The following is a 19,004-nucleotide window of genomic DNA, read 5'->3' on the forward strand; positions in this document are numbered from 1 at the left end:
GAGCGGCGTCGCAGTTTGCCCGGGGATTGTGGGATGCGGGACGTCGGAGAGCCCCAGGCAGAATGCCGACCCTTGCAGAAAGCCCGGCTTTAACCACTAGGATCCCTAGCAGTTGATCTTTTTCCAGCCCTTAACCTCTTCTAAGGTCCTCGGTCCCAAAATGCAGCAGTCCGGCTGTCACACCCTACCTAGCACTTGACTCTCAGGAATGGAGCAGCGGTTTTTTTTGTCCTAATTTCCTCCCCTGGCCTGGAAAACAGAGACAAATAGCCCCAGGAAGGGAAAATGCCCGTGGAATATCCCTCTTGAGCGTCTCATGATGGGATTTCTTGACCGTCCACTCCACGTCGCTCCTACCCTAGACCCAGCATGTCCTGTAGCCAGGACTGACCACCCACATGAGAACCAGCGCGGTGCTAATGTGCGGTCTTGTCCCTTCCCGCTTCTCCCGGCCTGGGCGGCGACTCCGGGGTTGCGTGGGGAACAGTGAGTCTAGAGAGGGTTGGCCCTTGGCTCCTCTGGGCTGCTCCCTGAGAAGAGTGCCGCTCTTGTCGCACGTGTTTGGAATCTAGCGCCCACTTTGCAAAACTTCTTCACCCCCTGGCCTTACCAGCAGGAAGATTCTGGCCTCTACCTCGTTCTCCCGTACTCACCTATGTGGCGGTCCATCTCCCTTGGCATCAATGTGCTCAAATTTAGAGTGAAATCCGTTAATAACTACTGGCCTTGTGGAACCTTCCCTGCATAGAACAAGTACTCAATAAACGTTCATTAAATGTAACTTCAAGTTACATTTGGCATTATTTTGCTGAAATTTTACAATTTTGGTGTCCCCCAAATCCATATAACTTCCACCTTTAATTTTGAAGTTTCTGTCAAAGATGATTGTTACAGAATACATCGTTTAGTGTAAATGGATATCTGGCCTTCATGTATATTATACAAAGGAGGTATTGTTACTTTATGCTGAACACTTTAAAAAGAGTTTTGTGTAATAAAACTGTAGATTACTAATATCTGAGTTTGTAAAAAAAAAAACAACTCTATAGATTAAGGCAAAGACAGCCTTTTCAGCTACTAACTCTAATCATAATAGAATAAAAATCTGTGTAGAAAAAAAATACTTGTCTTAACGAACTTACTGCAATAAACATTCACACATTAAAATTATAAAAAATAACTTAGACTTTAAACTTTATATTTCTAAAATAATAAAAGCAGGAGAGTTTTCTAGGTCAGTGCACTTGTCTCCAAATATTTCTTGTCTGCTCTCTGCCAACATGGAAGCTTTTAAGGAAGTTGCCATTCTAGAAACTCTGACTTAACTTGTCCCCTCTTGCTAGACCAACGGTGAATTCAGAAGTAGCCATAAGGAAATAGATACACTAGCTATGCATGCAGTCATTGAAAAATATTTGCACTGGCAATGACAAACACTGCTCAAACTGATTTTTTTGTTGTTTAAAAACAAGTGAAAACTGCATAAGGAAAAGAGTGGAAAGCTAACAGTTATCAAGAAAATTCCTAGACCCCTATGCTGGTTTGTCCCACAGGAAGGAGAGGACACACAAGTCCTTAACATTTATCAAGAAGACAAAACTAAGTGGTTTTGTCAAATACTGGAAAGTGAGGTGTTGTTATTCTTAAAATTGGCTCTCTAACTTCAAGTACATTTTCATATTGTTTGTACTACAAATTTTTACTTATAACTGAAGACTTACTAAAACTCCATCTTAGATCAGGTAATAAAGTTTCTTCAAACGCTACTTGTTCAGGGAATTCGGTTGACACAGGTATTTGCTGAAAAGATTTCTTGTTAAGAAAGGACTTTTTTTTTTTTGTATGTACAACAAGTCATTAAACTGCCACATGGGGGCCTTATCTGATAATGCTTTTTCTTGATTATCCTGAGCAATGTGTCCTGGGCCTCATTCTTTCTTTACATGACTAATCTGGAAATAATTAATCAATTATATCCACTACAAAATATAATACTAAAGTCACATGAGTTTTTATACTGCTTCTTAAACTTTCATCAAAACCAGTTACAGTCTTTATTTTATTTATTTAAGCACTTGAACATATGAGCAGTTTGAGATGTAAAAAGACTCACAATAAAAATAATGAAAAAAGCAAATGCCTAATTTAAAGTATAAAAATGCTGTTTCTCACACACACACACACACACACACACACACACACACACCAGCATCCATTCTTGATAAAAACCCTCAACAAAGTAGGGAATGATGGAACATACCTTAACATCATAAAGCCCATATGCGAAATGCCCACAGCAAATATCCTCAGTGGGGAAAAACTGAGAGCTTTTCCCCTATAGTCAGGTCCAAGACAGGGATGTTCACTTTCATCATTACTATTCAACATACTATTGAAAATCTTAGCCTCAGCAATCAGACAACAAAAGGGCATCCAAATCAGCAAGAAAGGAGTCAAACTTTCACTATTTGCAGACAACATAATACTCTGTAGAAAACCCGAAAGACTCCACCAAAAAATTTTTGCAATACGTGAATTCAACAAAGTCACAGGATTCAAAATCAATGTACAGAAATCTGTTGCTTTTCTATACACCAATAACAAAGCAGCAGAAAAAGAAATGAAGGAATCAGTCCCATTTACAAGTACACCAAAAACAATAACAAACTTAAGAATAAACCTAAACAAAGAGGTGAAAGATCTGTACTCTGAAAAACTATTGAACATTTATGAAAGAAATCGAAGAGGACACAAAGAAATGGGAAAAAATTTCCATGCTCATGGATTGGTTAGAAGAATAGACATTGTTAAAATGTCTATACTACCCAAAGCATTCTACACGTGTAATGCAATCCTGATCACCAGCATTTTTAACAAAACTAGAACAAACAATCCTAAAGTTTGTATGGAGCCACAAAAGACCCTGAATAGCCAAAGCAATCTTGAAAAAGAAAACCAAAGCAGGAGGCATCACAATTCCAGATTTCAAGCTATATTACAAAGCTGTAGTCATCTAGACAGTATGTACCGGCACAAAAATAGATCAATGGAACAGAATAGAAAGCCCAGAAATGGCCCCACAACTATATGGTCAACTAATCTTTGACAAAGCAGGAAAGAATATCCAATGGAAAAAAGACAGTCTCCTCAGCAGAAGGTGTTGGGAAAACCAAACAGCAACATGCAGAAGAATGAGCCTGGACCACTTTCTTACACCATACACAAAAATAAATTTGAAATGGATGAAGGACCTAAATTTGAGACAAGAAACCATCAAAATCTAGAGGAGAACGTAGGCAGCAACCTCTTTGACCTCGACCGTAGCAACTTGTTACTAGACACATTGTTGGAGGCAAGGGAAACCAAAGCAAATATGAACAATTGGGACTTCATCAAGATAAAAACCTTCTGCACAGAGAAGGAAATCATCAACAGAACTAAAAGGCAACCTATAGAATGGGAGAAGATATTTCCAAATGACATATCGGATAAAGGACTAGTGTCCGAAATCTATAAAGAACTTATCAAACTCAACACCCAAAAAACAAATAATCCAATGAAGAAATGGCAGAAGATATGAATAGAATTTTTTCCAAAGAAGACAACCTGATGGCTAACAGACACATGACAAGATATTCAACATCATTTATCATCAGAGAAATACAAATCAAAACCATGATGAGATACCACCTCACACCTATCAGAATGGCTAAAATTAACAACACAGTAAACAACATATGTTGATGAGGCTGCAGAGAAAGGGGTACCCTTTTACACTGTTGGTGGGAATGCAAACTGGTACAGTCACTCTGGAAAGTATGGAGGCTCCTCAAAAAGTTAAAAATAAAACTATCCTACAAAGTATTTACCCAAAGGATACAAAAATATAGATTTGAAGGGGTACATATACCCCAATGTTGATAGCAGCGTTATCACCAATAGCCAAACTATGGAAACAGCCCAAGTGTCCATAGACTGATGAATGGATAAAGAAGATGTGACATACAATGGAATATTACTCAGCCATCAAAAGAATGAACTCTTGCCATTTGCAACAATGTGGATGGATTTAGAGGGTATTATGCTAAGTGAAGTAATCAGAGAAAAACAAATATCATATGATTTCACTCATATGTGGAATTTAGGAAACAGAACAGGTGAACACAAGGGAAAAAAGAGAGAGGGAAGCAAACCATAATAGAGTCTTAGTGATAGATGACAAATTGAGGGTTGATGGAGGGAGAAGGGTGGTGGATGGGCTAAGTAGGTGATAGGTATTAAGGAGGGCACTTGTGATGAGCACTGGGTACTATATGTAAGTGATGAATCACTAAATTCTACTCCTAAAACCAGCATTACAGTGTATGTTAACTACCTTGAATTTAAATAAAAATTTGGAAGAAAAAAAAGTATGAGAATGCTGTAGAACTGAATGGGCAGACCATACTTATTCACCATTTTCCCAACCTCCTCTTTCTCCCAATCAAGAAAGACAATAGTACAACTGTAGCATACAAAACACCCTCAAATCTAAAATGCTGTGAGCAAGAAAGATTATCAAACCATTGTTTATTTTAATTTCAAAGAAGAAGTGGACTTTCTAAGCATGCCCAGACACAGCAATCATAAAGAAAAGATTGATAAATTGTAAGACACAAAATTTTTAAAACATCCCCCAAACAAGAGAGGGGATGTGAAGACAAATGCAGAGGGTAGAGAGGAAAGAAGACAGTACACTGCTGGCTTTGAGGATAGAGGAAGGGGGGCAGGAGCCCAAGGGAGCACAGGAGACCTCTGGATGCTGGAAAAGCAGTCCTCATATACAAATGCACTGGGTAGCAGTGGAGACCCATGGGCCCAATCAGGCTTGGAGGCAACAATGCAGAGAAAACTCTGCAGATGCAGGCCTTGGACACAAACTCCTTCCTGCTATCGTACTCCTGTGGAGGCTTCAGCCATGTAGGAGGAGCAGCTACTTTTCATTCTCATAAAGCTTTGCTATGAATGGAGCATGCTGAGGGGACAAAGGGCCACCCCAAAGTGGAAAACACTGAAAAAGTTAAAGTCCTTTGACAGAACAGGCCAAAGGCAGACCAGGTCTTCTTTTTCCTCAGAAAACATCAGAAAAAGTGTGGCTATCCACAGTTGTCTCAGAGTTTCCATATCCTGCTTAGGAATTCCTGCAATAAAACAGAGTCTACTCTCACACATGGCTTATGAGACTCAGTCTCATCCATCTATGGTCTCTGTACTGTTTTCATTTGTCCCACAAGCCAGTCCTCAAAAATATTTATTGAACGAATCCAATAAATGAGCAAATGCAAAGTGGATAGACAAGTAAAAAGAACCAAATGTTGTCACAAAATATCACCGTTTTTCTTAGCATGAAGGTGCAGAGCTGGCGGTGAGATGGAGATTGGAAAAGATCCCTTGTTCTTTTAATCTCCCTAGGAAGGACCTGAATAAACATATCCCTCCCTGCAGTCAGGCATCCTGGCAGGTGTCCTTGCGCCCAGAATAGAAAGGTGTGGCTGAGCTCTGTTGCTGCTGCTGTAATTGGTATGCAGGCAAATGCTCCCAGCTCCCAGCACTGCTCCCAGCACATTAGAAATCTGAGGAGGTGGGTGCTAATAACCCATAATCAGTGTTGGATTTGCCAACAGCCAAGAGAAAAATGAACCTTTAATTGAGCGAGATTTGGCATCAATCAATGATGTGACTTTAGTCAGGCAAAACTGACAAATTACTGAGTCAGCCATCCAACTGTGAGAATCATTCTCTACTGGGGTGAAGGATGCAAAATGTGGATAAATGGCCTATCTTTACCCACCCCAGGACCGTAACTCACTGTGAAAAAAAATCGTCTATATTCATTTTTAAATTTTCCTGAGTTTCTTTTTTAAGTTATGTTTTGGCAGAGCTTAATTTATTTTGTAAACTCCAAGCCCCTTTACAGAAGCATTGTGTTTCATTTTATGCTGATGGTCATTTCCAAGTGACAACTGAATAGAATTCAATTAGCAGATATCTAGCCAGAGGGCTGAAGAAGGAGCTCGAAGTAACAATAGCAGGCCTGAGAATTCTCTCAGGATGGTGGTGATGGGTCAGCAAGGTTTTGGATCTTCTTGAATTTTCATATAAACAGAGCTACTAAGCAGCCAAACCAAGAAACCCGGCTGTGGACAACATTTACCACAAAACTAGGTAATGAGATATTCCTATGAACCCCAAATGCAAACAAGTTGGGATAAACCACCAAAAACAGCAAGCCCTGGGCTCTCTCCAGCAGCTGTGAGAAAGCAGAGGGAAGCCACAGGGCAGCTATAGACCTAGAACAGGAAAATCCAATATAGCCAATAGATAGGTGGGAGCACTTACAGGCCTACGGGAAACCATGTCGGTACTGGGAGGGGCTTTGCCCAATCCAGTCAGGGAGTGGGAGGGATCTGCAGTCAGCTGTGAGCTATAAACTTTCCAAACTGACCAACCAGGGCTCCCCTCCAGGACAAGACCCCACACGAGAGGAAACTGCTGGGAGTGGAATAAAAACTGAGCAGGATTGGTGCTTTAGACGGACAGCTGGCCCACAAAAGCAGGTAAAAATTAAGCAGCAGACACTTGTGCTGATGACCCTCCCTCCTACCAGCTGCAGGCAACTAGGCTGGCTCTCTATTGCTCTGGGCTCATTACTTGGCTGACCTATCTGGACACAGTTCTGCAGCTCAACACTTGTCATTCTTTCAGACACAGTTTTATATTCACCATCCCGGTTCATCATAATTTTCCTCAATTACTCCCAGTTCTGCCCATTAGAGTTAATAAAGAAGTCTCCTTCCTCTTCCATATGATGGGTTTCAAATATTTAACAACAGCTACACAGGCCCTCTAAAGGCATCTTTCTTTCAGGCCAAACATCTCTAGTTTCTTCAAAAGCTCCTTCTGGAATATGGCTTCCAGAATCCTGTCCTAGCCCCCTGCCTCTGGGCTTATTGAAGTTCAATTCATGGTTCATGCCAATCCTGGAACAAAAAAGCTTGTATTTAAATTCAGGAAGCTCCACCTCCCGGCTAGTCTATTACCCAGTCTGGGCCTCAGTTTTCTCATCTGTAATATGGGGATAATGTTACATTATATATTTATATTGAGAGTCAGTGAGATAATAAATATAGCGACTGTGAGAACTCTAGAGCATGGACAAAATATACATAACTGTTTGGGCACAATTTCTCAAAGTTGTAATATCACTGGTACTCCAACTTGTATTTCTATAAAGAGATCATTCCGTAAGTGATCTGTTGTGAAGAGGATGTGATGGGGCTATCTTTTCCCTTATTCTAGTCTCTAAGTTTTTATTAATACAGTTTGGGTTACATGAACTTGGAAGGCATATCACACTGTTGGTCCTCACTGAGTTGGCAGTAAGCTGAGCAAGAGCCACTCTATTGACTCTAGGTTTCTTAATTGTCTTAGACAAGGTCATAGTCATGTTACACAGCTTTTTAATGAAGAGAGCTGCTGTCAGCCCCATATAGAGGACCTCTAATGATGAATTAGACCAGTCCATCATTCTTTCCCCATCTTGGTCCTAAAGTATATTTTTTTCTGGAGGAGGGAATATACAGAAATCTCTGCACCTTTCTCATTTAAAAACATTTCTAAAAATCCATGAAGAAGTTTATCCATAAACAAAGCCAAAGAAAAATGACAGACTAAGAAAACATACTTGAAATTAATATCATGGACAAAATGCTCATTTCCTTTATATACACAGTACTCCTGCAGATCAGTAAGCATTGTTTCAGTGGAACAATGAAGGTGGGAGCCAAATGAAGGTGGGGAGAGAGAGGGGAGTGGTACAGGGTAATATTAAATAGAGGGATGTTGGTATTTTATCCCTATTGTTGTGTTTTTGCCTTTCACCAAAGTGACCTGAGCACATTTTAAAGTTGACAGAATGAATCCACTAGGAAGGAAAGGTTGGTAATAGAGAGAAAAAAAGTGATCAGAAAAGAGAATGCAGAAAAGCAATGGGATCCAAGGCACAGATGAATGGATTGAGCTTTGGTCAGAGGCACTAATTTGCAGTTATAACCAGAGAAAATGGTGGGAGTGTCCATGTAGATGTTAAGTAGTTTTGAACTTTTATTATTAGAAAGTCCAGGAGGTTCCTGTCTCATAGCTTCTGTGTTACCCACAAAATGAAAGATTCAAATAGTCCTTTCAGATAGTATGTAGTAGTAGAACAAATTCACTAATGAAACTTAGGACTCCTGGTCAGTGTTTGAGGATCCATTTGAATTTGGTGGTGGTGAACTCACATTGAGATATATCCACCCTATCGAGTGACTTTCTTTGCCATTATTATTGTCTTATTCATCTCAGACTGCCATAATGAAATAACATAGTCTTGGTGGCTTTAAACAATGGAGATTTATTTTCTCAGTTCTAGACACTAGGAACTCCAAAATCAAGGTGCCAGTCAATTTGGTTCCTGGTGAGAACTCTCTTTCTAGCTTATAGGTGGCTGCCATCTTCCTGTGTGCTCACATGACCTCTTCTTCATATACAGAGGGTGCGGTTGGGGAGTGGGAGAGAAAGAGCAAGATCTCTGGTGTCTTTTCTTAGAAGGGCACTAACCCCATCATTAGCACCTGCCCTAATGACCTTACCTAGCCCTAATTACCTCCAAAGGCTCCATATCCAAATATTATCTCACTGAGGGTTAGAACCTCAATGTATGGATTTGGGGAGAAACAAAAGCATTCAGCTGAGAACAGCTGGACTGCTGGCATGCAGGTAATGAGAAAGATACTGATTTCAAGCAGGACTGAGATTTTATGGGAGGGTAAAAGGAAAAGACAGAAGCACAAGGACGCTTGTATTAATAAGAGTAGGACTCTAATGTACTTTAAATTTGATAAAGAGGGACTGAAGAAAGAAGATAAGGAAGTGATTAGCTGAGGTAGAGAAGAAGGACCAAAGAACTGGCTGGTCTGTTGAGTTCAAAGAATAGTCATAATGGATATAGTTAAACAAGCAAACTAGGAGAGAAGATTAGAGATTGTTGTCAGAGTGGAGGAGTGGATGGGTAGGTTTGGTGATGAAAGCAGGTAAAAAAAATTTAGAAGTCAGAGTATTGAATGGCCATTTATGTTGTTATGAAGTCACCCAGCATTGTGGCAGGATTTAGAATACACAGTAGCTGTTGTGTTATCTTACCTCCAATAATACAGGGGGAATAAGTGGGAGACTAATACATGACAGTATTGTCAAATTACCTAAACCTCAGGACTGAGAGCAAATTTTTTTGGTTTGCTTGCTTTTTACAAGACAGTGGCGAAATAATGGTTTAGAAGTGGCAATAGAAACCAGTCAGGCATACTTCTGGCTCTAAATTATGAAAGGGATGAAAATATTTAAAAACAAAACAAAACTAAACAAAACAAAAATCTGTTTGAGAGTACAAGGGAAGCAGAGTCCTCAGGGGAGATCCAGGCTTCCGTTGAGGAAAGAGGGTGGAGATACCAAAGAGCAAAAATTGAGAGGTCATCATGGAGGGGGTGGCAGATAAGGTCAAGATCAAAGACATGTAAAACGTTGGTACAATAGGGCATGGATGGTGAGACTGGCATTACAGGCTTTGTTGAAGAGTCCCTTGACAGATGTCACAAATTTTTTTTTAAGGCTTACTTGAGTAATGGCTGATCAAAACAAGGTGCATTTGGTCTTACAGTTTCTTTGAGGAGGGTAACATGGGCTCTTAGTTCAGAGGGCTTTTTTCTTTTTCTTTTGAAGCGGGTGTTAACAAAAAATTACAGACTCCAGACATTGCTTGAACTACATCAATTAATCTTCAGAGCCATTCTGTAGTAGGATATAGTCTCCCACTTACAAATAAGGAAACAGACTTGGAGAGGTTAAGTAACTTGCAGAAAATAACACAATAAATTGGAGAACCAAAATTAAAAGCTTCATTTATTAGAGGCAAATGGATCTATTAGATCCATTCTTTTTTTTTTTCATTTTGTCATCCTTTTTTTTTTTTCCACAAAAGTATAAATGACACACAAAGTCACATTAGTTTCAGGTGTACAATACAGTGATTCAACAAGTTTATACATTAGGCTGTGCTCACCACAAATGTAGTTACCATCTGTCACCATGCAACCCTATTACAATATCATTGACTATATTCTCTATGTTGTACCTTTCTTATTCATTCCATAACTGGAAGCCTGTATCTCCCATCCTCCTTCGCCCATTTTGCCTATTCTCTCACCCTTTTTCCCTCTGGTAACCATCTGTTTGTTTTTTTATATTTATGGGACTGTTTCTGCTTTTGTTCATTTGTTCTGTTTTTTAAATTCCACATATAAGTGAAATCATATGGTATTTATCTTTCTCTGTCTGACCCGTTTCACTTAGCATAATACTCTCTAGGTCCATCCATGTTGTCACAAATGGCAAGATCTCATTCTTTTTTATGGCTAATATTCCATTCTCTTTATATGTATACCACATCTTCTTTTTCCATGTATTAACACTTTAGTTGCTTCCATATCTTGGCTATTGAAAATAATGCTGCAGTAAACATAAGGGTGCATCTACCTTTTTGAATTAGTGATTTCACTTCCTTTCATAGGTAAATACCCAGTAGTGGACTTATTAGTGCATATGGTATTTCTGTTTTTAATTTTTTGAGGAACCTCCATACTGTTTTTACTAGATTCATTCTTTTTCCTAACATGTTTGCCACCTAGTTCCAGATGAAGCTTAAACACAAAACCTCTGCTTTGCACACATAGTGCTTAAGAATCAGGAAGAGTTGTATTCAATGACCAGTTGCATCACGTATCCAGAGTCAAAAGCGGCAGTGCTCAAGCTTTCATAATGCTTTATAAGAAAAGTGGGATGGGGGCGCCTGGGTGGTTCAGTCAGTTGAGCATCCGACTTCAGCTCAGGTCACGGTCTCATGGCTCCTGAGTTCAAGCCCCACGTTGGGCACTGTGCTGACGGCTCAGAGCCTGGAGCCTGCTTCTGCTTCTGTGTCTCCCTCTCTCTCTGCCCCTAACCCACTCGCATTCTGTCTCTGTCTCTCTCAAAAATAAATAAACATTTAAAAAAAAATTTAAAAGAAAAGTGGGATGAATTTCTTCATTGGAACTAGCAAGAAAGTCACCTGATCAATTTAGAGCATGGAGCAGTCTTTCCATTTCCCTCCTCCATCTTACCTTTCTCTTTGCACTAGAGCCTTAGCCTCATCTTGTACCAGATTGAATTGTTTTACGCCAAAGAGAATGTTCTCAGCATTCTCCAGCACATTAACTTCATTTTTCACCCACTCCCCTCCTCTTCTATGGTTCTAATAAATACCATCAACATTTTTCAATGTCACCTTAATGTTGATAAAACACCTGAACATCTGAAACACCTGAAACATCTGAAACATCTGAAACACCATAATAACAAAATAATATTCCATGGTATACTGGTATCGTAATGTATTCAATCAACCCCACATTTGTTGAACTTCCAGCATTTTTCCAATTGTGTTATTATATACAGCATTAGCATTGCTAATCTGCATATCCATGATTACTGCTTTAAGAGAAATTGTTGCATACACTTTTTGACTCAGAAAGTATTGTTGAGTCAAAAAATATGAAATATTTTAATGGACACAAATTAAACTTTTCTCTAGAGATGTCTTACCAATTTACATTCCTACTAACAGTATGTAAGAGTGTTTTCTTATACCTTGCTCATTCTGGGAGCTATCGTTCTTTTTGATATTGTTTCATAAAATAAGCAAAGAGCATTATCACATTTATACTTTAATTTTTGAATTAGTAGTAAAATTGCACATTAATTTCATGTGCTTATTGGTCACATATATTTTGTGTTTGGGTTTTGCCTATTTGAGTCCTTTGCTTAATATTTTCTAAGGAGCATCAGTCTTTTTTATAATGACTTATCATTTGGTCTACTGTATGGATAGCAACTACTTTTTCTAGTTCGTTGTTGCCTCTTTTAGGGTGCCTATAAAGTTATTATAGAGAGAGACATTGAAATGTTCCATATAAATGAAATTCATCCATCTTTTTCTTTACCGGATTTTCCTTTGGTGATTTTAGAAAAGCCTTGCCACTTCCAAGGTTATACAGATATTTCATGGTTGCTGGTTTCTATCAGAAATTGTTCATCTATTGTTCTCATTTAAAAACATATTTCTGTAGAAATTTACATGCACTATGGCTAAAGGAGGACAGATACCATGTCATTATGTTTAGCATCTTGTACATCTCTGTTAGTATTCAGTGAATACTTTTTGAATGAAAAAAATATTATATATATGGAATACATGAAGATGTGACATTAGGATATACCTTTATTTTTTCCAAATGGTTAGCCTTTTGTCCAATTCTGCATATTAAATGATCCATCTTTTCCCTACTGATCTGAAATATTAAATTTATCATGTAATAATTTTTAAATAGTAATTTGCACTTGCAATAAAGGTTTGTGTTACTGATAATAAATCCACAGAGACAACTAACATAAATATTTCACGGCAACTTTTTTCAAGGTATATCTCCAGGAATACAGTTGAGATATATGTACTTAATTTTACTCAGAATGATTCATGCTACATACAGTTAGTATATATTTTCACCACCTGTCACTATTTGTTTATGTTTGTTTATAATGTTTCCTTCCTTTCAAATATTGTGTATCTTTTGCAGTCAAATTTACATATCTTCATTTTACAGTTGCTGAGTTTTCATGCTTAGAAAAGCTTTCTGTTATGCTTAGATTATTAAAATGTTTACCTAACTTTTGTGGGATGTTTATTTTCCCTTTTTTTTTTTTTTTTTTGCATTTGTATGTTTGATAACTACAGAATTTAGCTGTAGGAATCAATTGGTGTGAAAGCCTAACTTTTCCAAATGGCCAATAGTTATCCAATAGTGATATTAAAAATGCATTATTTTCCACTGATATGAAATACTACCTTCATTAGGTACTAAATATTTGTATATTTTTGAGTCCATTGTTAGATCTCCTATTCTGATCCATTGATTTATCATTTGTGCACTGGTGATGCCAAAATTGAATAAGCAATGAAGCCTTACAATTCTTTTTTTTTTCAGACACAATTATTTTATTATATCTCACAGTTTCACAGTTTATGGGTCATGATTTCAGGCAGGGCTCAGCTGGGAGATACTTGAGCTTCATGTGATTTTGGTGGCAGTCACTCATTGGTGTCAGCTGGCAGCCAGGCTGGTCTGAGGGTCCTAAGATGTGATCACTTGAATGATTGGCTCCCCGGGACAGCTGGGGGCTGGGCTGCACTGGACCCTTCTCCCTTGCTATGTAGTCTCAGGACCTTTCCATGTGGTCTCTCTAGCAGAGGGGCTGGTCTGCTACCCAGCTGTAAGAGACAGACTGTGGTTTTTTTTGGTTTTTTTTTGTTTTTGTTTTTTTTTGCCTTACAATTCTTTTAAATACATAGTAGCACTAGTTTCTTTTAATTATTCCCTTTCAGAATGTTCTTGGGTAATTTTGGAATGCCTATTCTTTCACATAAACATAGAATCATTTTAGTAAGTTATCAGAGAGACTGAATTGTCCACGATGAAGTCAGTAGGTTACATTTTTGGATCTTGGAAAAATAATTCTAAATTTTATCTGTTGGCATAAACATGCAAATGTAGCCAACAGAGAAGGCTTGCTTTATCAGATATTAAAATATTGAAGTATGTAAAAACATAAGATAAAATAGCAAGACACTTGCTCAAAAACAGAAAGATCAATAGTGAGGTTAGTGTAGTAACAGAAATCTCTTTACAACAGGAATTTATTTTAATGGCTTAAAATATGTGAATACCAATTTTACAAATTCTACAAAGTAATTTTCTATAAGTTATATTGGGCAAAATATTCAAATGTAAGCTCTTAAAAATAATCATCTGGGGGGATATTTTGGCAAAAGCTAAACATCAGTGAGAAATGGGTTACTCACAAACTTCTGAATAAAATTTTAAGCGTGATGTCACGGTTGTAAAAAAATATCTTGCTTTAATCCTTCCTGAAGATAGACTGAATGAGATTTTTTCTCCTTAAAACAATTTTCAAGAAAATTCTTCCTGAGAGATCCTTAAAGTCAAGAAAATTAGAATACACTTTAGTACTAGTTTACTATACCCACAGCTGAATTTTGCTATTGCATGCTTAAAATATATCAAAATAACAATGATAGTAATGATTGCCTCTCTGAATTTTCAGGATCAATTTAATCATATATATTTATGTATTCATTTAGGTATATACTAATTTATGGCCATTAAGTTCTGTGTGTGGTGTTCAAAATTTGTGTCTTTTAAGTAATAAACCTAGCCAAGTATATTTACCTATGTCAGCCAATGAAACTAAGTAAGGAAAAGAAGAATTCTAAGGTCATCATTCAATTCTTTACCAAGCTTATGTTTAATTTATTGTGGTTCATATAATTGATCTTGAAAATGAGGTTAATATCCTGTCAGATATTGGTTGGCAGAGTTTGGGATCTAATGCTTAGCAGTTATATTATTTTGCTATTGTTATACAATCACCACAAACTTTGTGGCTTAAAAATACCCATTTATTAACTCACTGTTCCACAGGTTAGACGTCTGGTACAATATGACAGAGCTCTCTGCTCTGGATCTCATAAGGTGTCAGCTAAGCTATGTTCTCGTTTGGAGAATGAGATTCTGGGAAAAATCTACTTATAAATTCATTCAGGTTGTTGGCAGAATCCAGTTCCTTGCAGTTGTAGGAGTAAGGTCCCTGTTTAATTGCTGGTTGTTGGCTGGGGGTCACTCCCAACTCAGAAATCACTCTCAAATCCTTTCCATTTGGCTTCCTCCATCTTCAAATCAGCAACAACGCACTGAAACTCTCCCACACTTTGAAACTCTCACTTTCTCTTCTGCCACTAGCCAGAAAACTCTGCTTTTGTTTGTTCCACCTAGTTAATCTCCCTATCTCAAAGTCACCTGATTAGTAACTATAATCCTATTTGCAAAATCCCTCTTGTCATGTAAAGTAATATAATCAAAGGAGTAAAGTCAGGGAGCTGAGATCCTAAGGGCCATTTTAAGGATTTTGCCTACTACAGTGGTAAAAGAAGCAATTCATTCTTTAAAGACATTTATTTTGCTAAATGTTTGTTACTTGGTGTTGTCTTCCCCACTCCAAACCATTTCTATTGATATTCTTTTTTTTTTAATTTCTATTTAATTTATTTTTTTAATTTACATCCAAATTAGTTAGCATATAGTGCAACAATGATTTCAGGAGTAGATTCCTTAATGCCCTTTACCCATTTAACCCATCCTCCCTCCCACAACCCCTCCAGTAACCCTCTGTTTGTTCTCTATTATTTAAGAGTCTCTTATGTTTTTGTCCCCCTCCCTGTTTTTATATTATTTTTGCTTCCATTATGTTCATCTGTTTTGTATCTTAAAGTCCTCATATGAGTGAAGTCATAGGATATTTGTCTTTTTCTGACTAATTTCCCTTAGCATAATACCCTCTGGTTCCATCCACGGTAGTTGCAAATGGCAAGATTTCATTCTTTCTGATTGCCAAGTAATACTCCATTTTTTATATATACCATATCTTCTTTATCCATTCATCCGTCGATGGACATTTGGGCTCTTTCCATACTTTGGCTATTGTTGATAGTGCTGCTATAAACATTGGGGTGCATGTGCCCCTTCGAAACAGCAGGCCTGTATCCCTTGGGTAAATACCTAGTAGTGTAATTGCTGGGTCGTAGGGTAGTTCTATTTTTAATTTTTTGAGGAACCTCCATACTGTTTTCCAGAGTGGCTGCACCAGCTTGCATTCCCACCAATAATGCAAAAGAGATCCTCTTTCTCTGCATTCTCGCCAACATCTGTCATTGCCTGAATTGTTAATGTTAGCCATTCTGACAGGCGTGAGGTGGTATCTCCTTGTGATTTTGATTTGTATTTCCCTGATGATGAGTGATGTTGAGAATTTTTTCATGTGTCAGTTGGCTATCTGGATGTCTTCTTTGGAGAAGTGTCTAGTCATGTCTTTTGCCCATTTCTTTACTGGATTATTTGTTTTTTGGGTGTTGAGTTTGATAAGTTCTCTATAGACTTTGGATACTAACCCTTTATCTGATATGTCGTTTGCAAATATCTTCTCCCATTCTGTTGGTTGCCTTTTAGTTTTGCTGATTGTTTCCATTGCTGTGCAGAAGCTTTTTATTTTGAGGAGGTCCCAATAGTTCATTTTTGCTTTTGTTTCCCTTGGCTCCAGAGACGTGTTGAGTAAGAAGTCGCTGCAGCCAAAGTCAAAGAGGTTTTCGCCTGCTTCCTCCTTGAGGATTTTGATGGCTTCCTGTCTTACATTTAGGTCTTTCATCCTGTTTTGGTTTATTTTTGTGTATGGTGTAAGAAAGTGGTCCAGATTCATTTTTCCGCATGTTGCTGTCCAGTTTTCCCAGCAGCACTTGCTGAAGAGACTGTCTTTCTTCCATTGGATACTCTTTCCTGCTTTGTCAAAGATTAGTTGGCCACACGTTTGTGTGTCCATTTCTGGGTTTTCTATTCTGTTGCATTGATCTGAGTGTCTGTTCTTGGTCCAGTACCATACTGTACTTCATGATTACAGCTTTATAATACAGCTTGAAGTTCAGTATTGTGATGCCTCCTGCTTTGGTTTTCTTTTTCAAGATTGCTTTGGCTATTCAGGGTCTTTTCTGGTTCCATACAAATTTTAGGATTGTTTGTTCTAGCTCTGTGAAGAATGCTGGTGTTATTTTGATAGGGATTGCATGGAATATGTAGATTGCTTTTGGTATTATTGACATTTTAACAATATTTGTTCTTCCTATCCAGGAGCATGAAATATTTCTCCATTTTTTGTGTGTCTTCTTCCATTTCTTTCATAGGCTTTCGATAGTTTTCAGTGTATAGATTTTTAACCTCTTTGGTTAAATTTATTCCTAGGTATTTTATAGGTTTTGGTGCAATTGTAAATGGGATTGATTCCTTGATTTCTCTTTCTGTCACTTCATTGTTGGTGTATAAGAATGCAACCGATTTCTGTGTATTGATTTTATATCCCACCACTTTGCTGAATTCATGGATCAGTTCTAGCAGTTTTTTGGTGGAATCTTCTGGATTTTCCATATAAAGTATCATGTCATCTGCAAAGAGTGAAAGTTTGACTTCATCCAGGCTGATTTGGGTGACTTTTATTTCTTTGTGTTGTCTGATTGCAGAGGCTAAGACTTGCAATACTATGTGGAATAACGTGGTGAGAGTGGACATCCCTGTCTTGTCCCTGACCTTAGGGGGGGAAGCTCTCAGTTTTTCCCCAATGATGATGATATTAGTGTTGGGTCTTTCACATATAGCTCACATAGATCTCAAGGTATCATCCTTATATCCCTACTTTCTTTAGAGTTTTTATCAAGAAAGGATTCTGTATTTTGTCAAATGCTTTCTCTGCATGTATTGAGAGGATCATGTGGTTCTTTTACTTTCTTTTATTGATGTGATGAATCATGTTGATCGTTTTGTAGATATTGAACCAGCCCTGCATCCCAGGTGTAAATCCCACTTGGTCGTGGTGCATAATTTTTTAAATGTATTGTTGGATCCAGTTGGCTAATATCTTGTTGAGGATTTTTGCATTCATGTTCATCAGGGAAATTGGTCTATAGTTCTCCTTTTTAGTGAGGTCTTTGTCTGGTTTTGGAATCCATGTTCTGGCTTCATAGAAAGCTTGGAAGTCTTCCTTCCATTTCTATTTTTTGAAAGAGTTTCAAGAGAATATGTGTTAACTCTTCTTTAAATGTTTGGCAGAATTCCCCTGGAAAGCCATCTGGCCCTGGACTCTTGTTTTTTGGGAGATTTTTGATTACTAATTAGATTTCTTTACTGGTTATGGGTCTGTTCAAATCTTCTATTTCTTCATGTTTCAGTTTAGGTAGTTTATGTTTCTAGGAATTGTCCATTTCTTCCAGATTGCCCATTTTATTGGTGCATACTTTCATTCTTGATTTTATTTATTTGGGTCTTTTCCTTTTTCTTTTTGATCAGACTGGCCAGGGGTTTATCAATTTTGTTAATTCTGTCAAAGAACCAGCTTCTGGTTTTATTGATCTGTTCTACAGGGGTTTTTTTTTTTGTTTTTTTTTGTTTTTTTTTGGTTTCAATAGCATTGATTTCTGCTCTAATCTTTATTAATTCATGTCTTCTGCTGGTTTGGGGTCTTATTTGCTGTTCTTTTTCCAGCTCTTTAAGGTGTAAGGTTAAGTTGTGTATCTGAGACATTTCTTCCTTCTTTAGGAAGGCTGGGATTGCTATATACTTCCCTCTTATGATCGCCTTTGCTGTGTCCCAGAGGTTTTGGGCTGTGGTGTTATCATTTTCGTTGGCTTCCATGTACTTTTTAATTTCCTCTTTAACTTCTTGGTTAGCCCATTCATTCTTTAGTAGAATAGTCTTTAGTCTCCAAGTATTTGCTACCTTTCCAAATTTTTTCTTGTGGTTGATTTTGAGTTTCATAGCATTGTGGTCTGAAAATATGCATGGTATGATCTCAATCTTTTTGTACTTGTTGAGGGCTGATTTGTATCCCAGTATGTGATCTATTTGGAGAACGTCCCATGTGCACTGCAGAAGAATGTATATTTCTCTGCTTTAGGATGAAATGTTTGAATATGTCTGTTAAGTCCATCTGGTCCAGTGTGTCATTCAAAGCCATTGTTTCTTATTGATTTTGTGTTTATATGATCTATCCATTGTTGTAAATGGGGTGTTGAAGTCCCCTACTATTATGGTACTATTATCAATGAGTTTATGTTTGTGATTAATTGATTTATATAAGTGGGTTCTTCCACATTTGTCGCATAAATGTTTATAATTGTTAGGTCTTCTTGGTGGATAGACACCTTAATTATGATATAATGCCCT

The 19,004-nt window shown here is 37.7% G+C and overlaps 1 protein-coding gene across 1 annotated transcript in view; it reads left to right on the top strand.

Annotated features, from left to right (window-relative positions):
- ABCB1 (ATP binding cassette subfamily B member 1) overlaps positions 1 to 19,004 on the top strand; it is a 238,281-nt gene that overhangs the window by 70,784 nt on the left and 148,493 nt on the right. The gene's annotated exons all lie outside the window — the stretch shown is intronic.

Source organism: Neofelis nebulosa, chromosome 4 (assembly GCF_028018385.1).
Source record: "Neofelis nebulosa isolate mNeoNeb1 chromosome 4, mNeoNeb1.pri, whole genome shotgun sequence".
Taxonomy (NCBI): domain Eukaryota; kingdom Metazoa; phylum Chordata; class Mammalia; order Carnivora; family Felidae; genus Neofelis; species Neofelis nebulosa.